General features: G+C 35.9%; 1 protein-coding gene and 1 long non-coding RNA gene across 9 annotated transcripts in view; one reads left to right on the top strand and one right to left on the bottom strand.

Annotated features, from left to right (window-relative positions):
* The window catches only part of LOC123591639, a 41,299-nt gene extending 30,770 nt beyond the window's left edge, over window positions 1-10,529 (bottom strand). Inside the window, exon 1 of the long non-coding RNA XR_006709437.1 lies at window positions 10,197-10,529. This is a non-coding gene — a long non-coding RNA (uncharacterized LOC123591639). The remainder of the gene's footprint in view (window positions 1-10,196) is intronic.
* SOX5 (SRY-box transcription factor 5) overlaps window positions 1-12,696 on the top strand; it is a 1,013,293-nt gene that overhangs the window by 500,503 nt on the left and 500,094 nt on the right. Inside the window, exon 1 of one of the 8 annotated variants that reach the window (XM_045466149.1) lies at window positions 10,668-10,768. The exons of the other annotated variants lie outside the window; for them this stretch is intronic. The gene's annotated coding sequence lies outside the window, so the exon portion shown is untranslated. Of the gene's footprint in view, window positions 1-10,667; window positions 10,769-12,696 lie in introns of those variants that run through there. 8 annotated transcript variants of the gene reach the window in all.

The raw sequence follows: 12,696 nt of genomic DNA, 5'->3' as shown, positions 1-12,696 counted from the left end.
TATCTAGTTGCATCCCTGGGAGAGGTGAGGTTAGAATTTTTCTGCTCTTCCATCTTCCTTGTAAGTTTTGTTTTTGTTTGTTTGTTTGTTTTTAATTGCAAACCTAAGACACAAATCACCAGTTCTGACTACTTTTATAAACTCAAACCGTAACCTGACCGAAATCCCTAGTTTCTCCCATTGCTTAGTATGTTCAACTCCCTTCATTTATTATTTTACATTTTACATTATTATATTTTACATTTTACATTTATTTTCATAGTCTGGTTATTTTTGTTTGGCTCTTTAATCATTACTTAATGAAGAGATTAGGTTGTACAGAAAGGGAAGCGTATCCTCATCACCTTCACTATATCCTTCATAGTACTGAGAAACCTGTATCAAGTATGTACGCAGTAAATATTTGTTTTCATTTGCTTTTTTATACTTCTGATTGTGGGTTGTGTCTTGAAAGACTATCCATAGAGAATTAGCAGGGGAAACATGATTTCCCGTTTCCTGAGCTTTGTTGGTGAATCTAAGATTGAGGTTGGGGCTGGGGGTCTGATCTAGGTAATTTGTAGATGGGGAAAATATGCTACTGGCTGGAATAGGAATATACACCAGCAGAGAAAACACCTTCCTGGGCTCCTAAGAAATCATTCATCTTTCCTTCCCATTGATCTTATTTTCATACAAAGTTGAGGCAGCATGGTGAGACTAGAATTTTCTTTGGAAAATCCATTAAAAAAACACACTTAGGACTGGGCAAGGAGAGTTTTCTAAATTGTTTCAATTATTTGCAATGTCCAAGTGCCAAATGGGGGCTTTATTTATCTTAAATGAAGAAAATTAGCTATTTAGTAAGTTCACTCTTCCACCCACAAATCTTACTTATTTCCTTTTGAAATAATTACAGATTTTGGTTGGTATAATAGGAATGTTTTGTGTATGGATTTACTGTCAATGAAATACAGAAGAGATATTTTCCAAGTAAGGTGAAATTTAATGCCAGAATTTCAGTATTTAAATGTCTTAGAGATTAGACTGTAATGATAAAGATGATGTATGATATGCATATAGTATATGTGTATATAGTACTGTATATATAATTACAGAGAGAGAACCTATCTGGCAAGTGATAATAGTGAACTCCTTAAATGTTACAATAAAATGAAACAGCATAGTTAGATTAATGCAATGTTTCTTGAATCCTTGCTATAGACTATTCAAAAAGGAAGCACATAGTTGAAATGCCTCTTCATGAGAATCACGGAAGGACCCTCAACATTATTTGATTCTCCCACCAGAAGTGGCTTGAACAGAGCCTTGTATAACTATGTGAACTGCCTGACTTATTTTATTTTTTAATGGGTTTATTATAGCAACCTGGTCAAGGTTCAAGATCACTCACTCTTTTCTTCTGGTGGAACATAATTTGGCCACTCATAAACTGTAGCATTGGACTGCAGCCTAAAGGCTAAAAAGCCTATATCTTTCAACAAACCTAAGACAGTAACTATTCCCTCTATATTTACAGATTATTTTTTTCTTTGCAAAAGTAATAACACTCAGTAAACAAGAAAGTGCTGCTAGCATTTTGGAGTTTTCAACTAATTCCTCAGCAAAGACAATTTACTGTACCCTGGTTGTATTTAGTATAAAAATAAGAGGAACTTCCTAGAGACAGAAGTGATTTTTCTAGTTGGTTACCTACAAGGAGATGTATTGATTTCTATTGGTAGTACTCGTTTCTGCCTACAGATGTATGTTGTGTCCAGGGGTTCAGAAAACAGGGCTTTTAATTCTTTGTAAGTAGTAGCATCCTATGAAAGGTATTTTGTTGTTGTTTTAACTGCAACTACAAAAAATATTGTACACATCAGTTTAAAATGAATTGACCTTTTGTTTCAACGAGGGCGGTGTGTTGCTTGTTATAGAGTGACTCCATTTGCCCATGCAAATAAGCACAAAGCCAGGATATTATCAGGCAATGGCAAAATTAAGAGGTAGGTCAGATTTAATGGAAACATCTGTCATTAACCCTTTTACAGAAACTGCCTCGGGGAATCCTTGCAGATAAAAGCTATGCTAAGCTATCTTACCTTGCTTTGCAGAGCTGCAAAGGGATGGCAGTCCTAATGTACAAATTCTGTTCAGAGGATTTACTTTAAAGAATGCCGCATTTTAGAATATGGGAGAAAAAAGGGCTTATTTTGTATATTTTCCTCTTTACAAAAAAAGTAAAAGACTATGGAACAATTAAGGCTGTTGCTAATTTTTAGATTTTCCACCAGCAAACTTCTTCCCTGATGGTTACATTATGCCATTCCAAGAGTGTCATCTTATTAATACCTCAAATCACAAATAATATATTTAGGTACTATTTCCTGAATTAGAAACAAAATTAGAAGTAGAAATTAGAAAAAAAATAGAAACAATATTAGGAAAACAATGGTATCCATAGCTGCAGATGATAATATATCTTTGCCTATTTTGTGCGGTGGTAATAAAAACTTGATTTTCTTAACTGAACATTTATTGAAGGTAATTCAACTTAACAAAAATTTAACAGTCACTTGGATGTCATGTATTTATATTTCTCTAAATTATCGGTTACTAATAACAGAAACATATGAGTCAGTTGGTTTGCATTTGCGATGAAATTGAAACCACAATTTAAGATTACGAGTCATACAATAAACTGCATTTGAAAATAGTTTTTTTTAACTTATATAAAGTGAACACAAGTGTTAATAATATCAATTTCCTAGTTAGTGAAGAGAGGGGACAAAAATCCCTGAATATCTTCACAGGAAAAAAACTAAATAAAAAACAGTGCTTCTGGTGCTTTTCATTATGTTTATTCACAATACAATTGCCCTTAACATTATTTCATTCCTTTTTTCTCTTATATTTTTATTTTCACATTTGCCTTCATTGTGATATTTTATTAATTCCTTCTTAATTCTATCTTTGTGTTTTTTCTTCCTTAATTCTCTTTGTCTTCACACCATCCTGTCATCAGTGTAGCTGGGCTTTTACTTTCTTTTTTACCTCTTTGAAAATAGGATGTACTAATTACATTGTACCCCTCTTTTGATGATTTCTTCTAAATAAGATTTCAAACTTATCTAACTAAAACAAAGAAACAAACAAACAAAAACCATTGTAAGATGAACAGAATGGACGTTTACTTTCCCTTTTGGGGGGACTTTTTATACAATGTGTGACTTCATTCCCTTGAGTAGGAGGGACCCACAAATGTTTGTGCAAGCAGTTGAATGATGAACCATTTTAATCTGCACCCAACCTTCCCAAACCATGGGATTGAATTGAGTTGAACTTTTCTGAATATTACTTTGGGTAGATTAAGGGGCATGAAAGAGAATTAGAGCAACCATGGATGATGAGAACAGAAGGCAAGCTGAGGGCCAAACACAAGCTAGCTGCCTGCCCCCCCCCCCCCCCCGGCTCCACCAGGTAGAATGTGTGTGATTTTCCTCAAGCACACATGGCTGCCAAGAACAAGGAAAAGGAAAGAAAACAAATGGTTAACTGATAGAGATCACAGTCATGCAGGACATGAGTCTCCATCTGTTTATAAATACCAATAGCCTAATCCCCAGAAACCTATAGACTCAGTTTCCTAGAGCCCCTAGTATCACCCTTCCCTCCATAGTGATGTGGGGGAACAAAGACAAGAAGGAAATGGCAGGTAAAATTAAATTTCCTTATGACCTACAGCCCATTGCAGCTCTTTCTGACCATGGATCCTGTCCCTGTGCTTTAATAAAATCCCCTTTTTGCACCAAAGATGTCTTCAAGAATTCTTTGTTGGCTGTCAGCTCCTAACTCCACCCCCCTCCATCACTCCAAAACCTCATCATTGGATATATATCTGCTTTTTAAAAATACAGTATTAATTTTTAACGTTAAGCATTAGTATGTTTGAGAACTATTTTTGAACCACAAAACCAGCCAAGTAATGTCAAGTTTCAACTGTAGAATTAAATGGACTTGAAAGCATCTTATGCTGTTTCAGAATTCATCTATTACTTTTATATTAGTCAAGAGTTAGCAATTTATTTCAAAATATAAATCATGTCTGTTGCTTTCTGTGCATGCATGCGTGTGGATCCATATCAGTGGGTCCATCCCTTTTGGACTGTGTGCCCCTCAAAGTCTTTTTGCACTGACCATTTTGTACAGCATTTATTTCAACAATATGTACAATTAGTCATCTGATTAGTTTTTTTTTTTTTTTTTATGACAAATGCTTTTAGTGGGCACTTGTATGCTAGTGCTTGAATTTTGTGTGTAAATCTAAATGTACAGGAGGGCTTGGCCAAGAACAGTTTCAAAACAGTTGCAGCACATCTGACCCTAGACCTGATTAAAGATCAAGAACATTCAATGCTATCTTATTCCAAATCATAGTGCTGTAGGCTCTTGGTCCCAGAGGCAAGTGTGACCTGCTTAGTCAATCGGTAAGTAACACAGATTTTGTGGAGTATGTGTTACTTTCAAACAGCAACCAGGAACATGGTATTTACCAATAAGATTTTCTTTTTATTCAGCCATGGCCATGGTATCTCCTAGGTGTCATTGCATTTTGTTCTTGTTTCCTCATTTATAATATTGTTCGCATTTAATAGTTGGACAAGATGTTTCAGGGATGTTGAAATTTGGCTGAAATGTCTATTTTGAAGGAAATTTTACTTTTTAATTTTTATTAGGTTTTAATGATTCTCTTCTAAGAACCTTTTGGTGATTAAATAAATGTTCAAAGCAAGACCTGTGAGTTAATAAACATCTTGTTTCTAGTTCACAGGGGGAAACACTATGCATTGAAAAGAGGGTATATGCCATCCAGGATGGTTAAGATTTCTCTTTGATCTTTGCAATTTCTTTGTTACAAAGAAAGAGCTGTGAAAATCCCTCTGTGGTTTATAATTTGAGGCAAGACAATGAGTTTTCTTTTTCCACATCCTGTGGACAGTTGACTTGTATCTTAAAGACCCCTATCAGTTAGCTGCACTGTTGGCAACCCTTGCCACATTGTATCTCTCTTTGATAATCAGGACATGAATCCTTAGTTTCAATCAATAGGTGCCTCTTTCTTGAAGGAGTTATCTGAAGTAGAAGAAGCAGTTTTCCTGACCGATGGGCCTACTGGGCCTAAATCTAGATTCTTAGGATGAAACATTGTATTGCTGATTTTTCCCCCCAAACCAAAGAAGTTCATTGTTATGCTGACATGACATTTCAGAATGGTCTACTGGAATTCTCTTTTTACGTTCATTTTTTGAAAATTTCAATTTATTGAATTGCTTTTTGAATATCATTATACGGTTCAGAATTCAGAAAGTATAAAAATGTGCACAACAAAAATTTTTTTCCTATTCTTGCTCTCCTTTTACCCAGTTGCCACTCCCCTCACTCCTCAAAAGTAACGGTTCTAATTGGAAATGTGTATGTTCTTCTGGACTTTCTTTACTTGCTGATGCTTTTTTAATAGGTCATACCTATTCTCAGTCTCCCAATTTATACATGTCCTTGTTCACTTGACGTTCATAAAGTGTCTTACTATGAAGTGACATTTAACAATGTGCATGTTGAATCTGGGTACTTTTTGCTTGGCTTTGCATTCATCTTTCCACTTATGTTTTGAAGAGACATTTCATATTTTCTTTGCTCTAATTCTGGTTGCCAGGATGGCTGAATGCCATTCCTGGAAGGGGTGTGCGTTAGAGTTGGCACAGACAGAACCACTGGCACAGGAAAAGGAAACCATTCCTGTGTCAAGGAGATTTATCTATTCATTATTTTAAAAATTATTATTGTTACCATCACTGACCATTCATTGTGTGTGACCCGTGGCTTGGGTACCATTTTAAACAAAGAACAAGGCATGTTCTCAACTGAGCGTGTTGGGGCTCTATCTGTGGTCAGATTATGATTTTGGTGGCCAGACCTTTCCTTTACCAATAGGTAGCAAATAGTCCAATATTATTGTTTTCAAACTGTCCTCCAAGGAAGGCAGTAGTTTTTTTGTAGATGATCCGAAAGCCATTTAGTAAAGGGAGGAGAAAAGAACATAACCGTACTACTTTTAGCCCTTTTCTAAGTCTTATCCTTGTAAGATTTCTATTGAAGAAATATTGTGACAGTTAAAAAAAAAAAAAAAAAGTTTGAAATCCACTGCTGTAGAAGAGTAAATGCCCTAGCTGGAGTTACAGAAATCATGTTCTTTAGTCTGGCTGTGGCTCATTTTTGATTCCATGTTGCATGGGGTGCAACAATCTGATGAGAACAAGTTGTACCCCACTTTGCAAAACTGATATGATTTTGGAAAAGTTGAATGTAAATGTGTGTTACCTAATTGACTTACCCTTTTCATGCACTAGAGAAAAATCACTGTTTAGAGGGTTTCGGTGGGCAATTTTTTGTAAAGGATTTCTTTGTGAATGAATAATCCCCTATGTTATGTTGTCTGGGTTTGAGCATTTTATTTATATTTTCTTTAAGGGAAGAGCATGTATCCAATAAGAGAGAGTATGGTAGCATTGACTTCCTAAAATACTTGAAAGGTATAACATTAAGGGATACAATTATCAGAGGGAAGAAAAGAAGCAACAAAGGATTGGAAGGAGTTTTATTTACAAGTAATGTGTAAAAGTGGTTTCTGAATTTTGCTGGAGTACAGGAGGAGAATGTAGCAGCTAGAAGAAGTGAACTGGCAGTAATTTGAAGATGAGAGAATGGAGAAGATGATCTCGTTTACTGAAGAGTTTTTACTGAGAGATTAATGTCTGTAATGAGGATTTTGAAAGCACCTATCTCATTTTCTTTATGATATTTTGACCTTAGTATTTGTTTACAAATTAGGGAAAGTAAGCTATCTTAAAATTAATAGGATTAAAACGTTAAAGTTGTTACTTTACATTTGGAAGTCAGTCCAGTTCATTTATGTAGCATCTGGTTAGAGTTTATATATTAAAATATGACTGTATAAACAATGTTTCACATGTCATCAGCATTGAATAAATGATCATTGAATCCTCCTAAATGACATTCACATGTATCCCAATAATTCTAACAGCACTAGCTGCCTTACCATTAAATAGGTTTCACAACGGTTAAAAATCAAGATAGGAACTTCACATTTTGTGTGTAAATTAGGAAGTTATTTACAGATGTCAGTAACATATTTAAGAAAACTGAGCAAGGGCAATAGCAGAAAAGACATTAGTTAACATTGGAAACTATTGTTTCGATTAGCTAGGTAATATTAAACATATTGAAGGTGATAGAGGCAGAGATTGTTCATGTTGCAATGTTTCTTAAATTCTATTTAAACTGTAATAAATTGAAAGTCATGCATAGATTCTTTGCTTAATGCAGTCTTCTGTTTACTTTGTTTTATTCATAGTTTCTATCATGCCTTTTTAAGTTTGAACTACATCCTCTGGGTCAGGCCCAAAGGAAAGGCCACAAACAGTAAGCTTCTAGGGGTGCTCCACATTGAAGAGCAGGTTGAGGAAGAAGAGGCAGAAAAAGGCTGAGAGAGGCCAAGCAAGAAGTGGGGAGAGTCAAGCAAGAAAGATGAGGGTGGCAAAGAGCTGAGGAGGTTGTGTGCGACAGTCTTACCTGCTAAAGAGTGGTTAAAGAGCATGAGGACGGAAAACAGGCCAGTGGACATTGGAAATTCAGTGGCTATTGGTAACATTTGCGTAAACAGCTTCTCTAAAAAGGTAGGAGCCGAGCATTTGCAGCGGGTTGAAAAGGATACGGGAGATGAGTGAGAAGAGGCACTAAACTTGGCCTGGCTTGCAGGCAATGTGGCTGTTGGTGAAAAAAGAAAAGGAAGTGAGAAATAAGAGAAGTTGGGTCAACAAAAGATAGTATGACTACTTTACCACTTTGTGTTTTATAGCTATTTGTGACAAATAAACTCCCTTTGAAGGTGTTTTTTTTTTTTTTTTTTTTTCTCTCTCTCTCTCTTTTCCTAAGTTACGTTAAAGGAATCTGGAATGGTTAGCACTGTTTTCCAAAGAGTTTTTTAACAATTTGCTTGTGGTTTTTCCCTTTTTGTCTACTATTTTAACTATAAAAATGTGCTTAAATGGATATTTTTGTCTTCAACCAGGCGTTCATCCTCACCATGAGCACCGTATAGTAACAGGGCATTATTCTTTAATTTACTCCTGAGATCTACTTGCTAGAATTTTCCTTCCTTATTCTGAAGTTAGCTTGGCCTATAATTTTGTGTGTCAGGGAAGTGTGTACCATATATGGCTTTGGTTGTGACTTGGTGTCAGGGTTTTGCTAACCTTGCAAAAGAATTGTGAGTCTTTTAATCATTTTAGTGTTTTGGGGGTGCTTAAATAAGAAAAAAAATCTCATTCAACTTAGTTTTGTTAGAACCCATATAAAATTACTTGAATCAGAAAGAAAAAAACCCCAACTACCTGTGTCTGGCATTTTTAAGAGATGGATCTTCGATAGTCTTTTTAATTTCTTCTATGGCCATTGGCATATTTAAGCTTTCTATATCTTCCGTCATTTGGTAATACTAAAGAAATATTATTATTATATATTATTATTATTTAATATTACCTATTAAAGAAAATTATTGTTAGGATGAGGGAAATGAGTATGTTTTAGTCTAAGGAGAAGGAACCTAGTGGATGAATAGGAATTTATGATAAAAATAGACCCAGGAATCTTATAATTAAGGAGAAAAATTATTCTGGTAAAAAGAGTGGTGGAATTAAGAATATAACTGGAAGGACCAGAAAGAATCAGAGAACACCTATCCTTCAACTTGAGAGAAGGACGTAAGGAAGGGCAAAGATAGACTAAATTTAGAGGTGGAAGAAATTGATACTTAAAGGGGAAACAGAAGGAAACAAAAAGAAAAAAAAAAAGATTTATTCATTTATTCTCTGCCAGGCATTGTGTAATGTCTTGTGTAGAAATAATCACACTTAATCTTCATATAACTCTAGAGAGCAGGCTTTATTCTCTCCATCTGTATCTCTGGCTAAGGACACAGACAGGTTCAGTAATTTGCCCAAAGTATCAAGTCTCAAAACTGTGAAACTTGTATTAGTATTTGTTCAGTATGATTACAGAGGTTTTTAGGCAAAATCTCAATTTTTGTTTTCTGTGATTGGACAGAATTGTCTACTAGTAGGCATATATACTTGTATTTGTACAAATTTGCATGTAAGTACACAACTGAACATAGACCTTATGTGTATCTAAATATCCAAATATATTAGGTGCATATATATAATTCATGTAAGAAAATAATCTAAGGATTTAGTCTAGAAGTATCCCTCTCTAGGTGCTAATGACAATATCAATCATAATGATAACAGCTTCATTTATTGAGCAACCACGTATTTGCTGACAATTTTCATTTCTTATATTTCTAGTTTCACTGTCATCATAGAGAGTAGAACTGTTATCACCATTTTTATGGATGAGCTGATTGAATCTTAGAGAATTTCAGAAACTTGCCCTGAGTCATTTTGGTATATTCCTGAGTAGGCATTCAAACCTAAGTTAAAGAACTGTACCTCTCTATACCAAGCATTACCTTTTTTGTGACATTCACTTATTAAGATTACCTAGGATGTGCTTTTCTTTTCATGGAAGCCACTTGGATGATTACAATTTACTTCTCAGATTTAACCCTGTGAATCTTCGATTCTTAGAAGAGTTTTTGTTATGACTCTGCTTAGGTAGGTATTCTTTGCCTGTGATTGTCTATTTGAACAATCAAAATAAAATAAAACAGATTCTCATTTTCATTTTGCTAAAATGGCTAGCTCAGTCCCGTGCCCAGGGTATACACTCATCTAGTGTCTGTCAATGACACTTATGATTCTCTGGGGAATGCATGCCTACTCAAGAGGACTGAAGAAACTTTACACCTGCCTATTTATACAACAATGAAAAACGTAGCATTTTTAAAAAATCCTGTGACCATAGGACTCGTGATTTTTCTACATGGCAGAAAATGATTGAATGTAGACTTTTGAAAATTCACATTTCAAGACACATCAAAGGCATTTATAATGATCATATATATAGTCGCTTACTTATCCACTCCCATTTCTTTCTCCCTTTCACTTTTATGCCTCTGCGCCCACAGCATGTGAAAGCATTGAAAGAAAATAAGAATCTTAAACTCATAAACATACCTGCTTACCATCTGGCAGGCATCCCAGCAGTCTGGTGATCTCCTTAGTTATCCAGCAGATAGTAGAAAAACAAGAGTCCTGTGAAGATTTCACATGTTGCCATATCCCTGCCAGATGGTGATTTGTAAAACATGGACAAATTGCACTGGCTCCACTTCCCTCCGACAATCACAACAGAAACACTATAGCAATGGTGTTTAATTTGAAAGCAACTTCAACTGAGTAACTTTTAAGGTATTAACATCTGAAGATTATCAGGACAAAATGTGCCATTATCTCTAGAGAGCTGGTCCTTCACAGGCCTTCTAGTCTGTCCACTGATACTTCTAGGATTCTCCCTTTAAAAAAAAAATCTACGGAGGGTTGGGAAATGTCAACATCATTGGACACTTGATTACTACCTACTGATTCTTTGCCACAACATGATGTTTTTCTGTCATCTAATGATGGGCTGCAGGACTAAAAACTATATTGACAAATTTGACAATTGGGCAACCTACTTCACATTGGAACATGAAGAACCGAATCTGAGTAGAAGCAGGGAATTCTCCCCTCTAAGTGTTAATAAAACAGTAAGTACTTCTAAAATAATACTTTCCCACTGTTTTAGTTGTTCTCTGTGGTTGTCTACACAATACTCAAATCATTGGTCAGTTTAGAGTAAAATGTCAAACAAGTGGTTTAGCATTGGATAAATAAACTACCAGTGTGTGGTTCTAATGTTTTCAAGCAAGTTTTCCTCTCAAAGCATAGTTGGCCAAAGAGGGAGGTCTTTTCAACTCTAGCAATGATTCAGAAGTCCCCCTGGATCCAGGAGACCAAAGCTTTGCCACTATTTAGGGAAGATGATAGAAGACAAACAACTCTTCTTTCCTGTTTTGGTAACTAGATTTGTTTAGTAGTTTGTTGACTAGGGAATATGCTGCCTATTTCATCTGATGATACGGATACAAAGGTGTTACATAACTCCATTTTTTTAGTGAGGGTTTTATTTAAAACAATTTTTTTAACGTTTATTTCTGAGAGAGAGAGAGACAGAGACATAGTACAAGTGGGAGAGGAGCAGAGAGAGGGAGACACAGAATTCGAGGCAGGCTCCAGGCTCTGAGCTGTCAGTACAGAGCCTGACGTGGGACTCCAACCCACGAACCACCAGATTATGACCTGAGTCAGACACTTAACCGACTGAGCCACCCAGGTGCCCCTGGTGAGAGTTTTATTAAGATATATTTAAATAATAATCCCTTCATTTAAAGGGTTATTTTTAGCACATTTGTAGTTTTGTCAACATCACCATGATCGATTGTAGAACATTTTCATCATCTCAGAGAGAAATCCCATACTCGTTAGCAGTCATTTCTCATATCTCCCCCTACATTTTCCCCCTTGCCTCACAGCCATAGATAACCACTAATCTACTTTCTGTCTCCATATGGTTGCCTATTCTGGACTTTTAAATCAAATGGAATAATACAATATATGGTCTTTTGTGACTGGCTTCTTTCATTTAGTTTGTTTTCAAGGTTCATCCATGTTGTGTGTCAAAACTTTATGTCTTTTCATTGCCAAATAATATTTCATTGTATGGATATACCACAATGTATTTATCCAGTTATCAGTGGATAGATATCAGGGTTGTTTTCACTCTTTTATGAAAATGTGGCTATGAACATTTGGGTACAAATTTGTGTGTGTGTGTGTGTATTTTATATATATATATATATATATATATATATATATATGTGTGTGTGTGTGTGTGTGTGTGTGTGTGTGTGTGTGTATATATACATATATATATATATATATATATTTCATCTGGGTATATACCTAAGAGTGGAATTTGCTGGCTCAGTTGGTAACTCTGTTTTTAACCTTTTGAAGAATGAAAGGACTGTTTTTGTTTGCAACTCCTTATTTTGTATAGGTGAGATACATAATTGGACTCTAGATACACTAAATTTATGTAAACTAGAATTTTAATTGCTATTCCAGAATAATTAATGGATATGGATTTTAGAATTAGACACTTATTTTTTTTTCAACGTTTATTTATTTTTTTTGGGACAGAGAGAGACAGAGCATGAACGGGGAAGGGGCAGAGAGAGAGGGAGACACAGAATCGGAAACAGGCTCCAGGCTCGGAGCCATCAGCCCAGAGCCCGACGCGGGGCTCGAACTCATGGACCGCGAGATCGTGACCTGGCTGAAGTCGGAGGCTTAACCGACTGCACCACCCAGGCGCCCCATAGAATTAGACACTTATAAGAGCATCTGCTTCGCTCAGTTGGTTGAGCATCTGACTCTTGATATTTGGCTCAGGTCATGTTCCCTGGGCTGTGGGATTGAGCCCTGTATTAGGCTCTGCCCTAAGCATGGAGCCTGCTTAAAATTCTCTCTCTCTCTCTCTGTCTCTCTCTGTCTCTCTCTGTCTCTTTCTCTGTGTCTCTCTGTGTTTCTCTCTTTTTCTCTCTGTCTCTCCCTCTGCCCCTCTCCCCTGCTC

This window comes from Leopardus geoffroyi, chromosome B4 (assembly GCF_018350155.1).
Source record: "Leopardus geoffroyi isolate Oge1 chromosome B4, O.geoffroyi_Oge1_pat1.0, whole genome shotgun sequence".
NCBI lineage: Eukaryota > Metazoa > Chordata > Mammalia > Carnivora > Felidae > Leopardus > Leopardus geoffroyi.
This window is presented reverse-complemented; position numbering and strand designations above follow the sequence as displayed.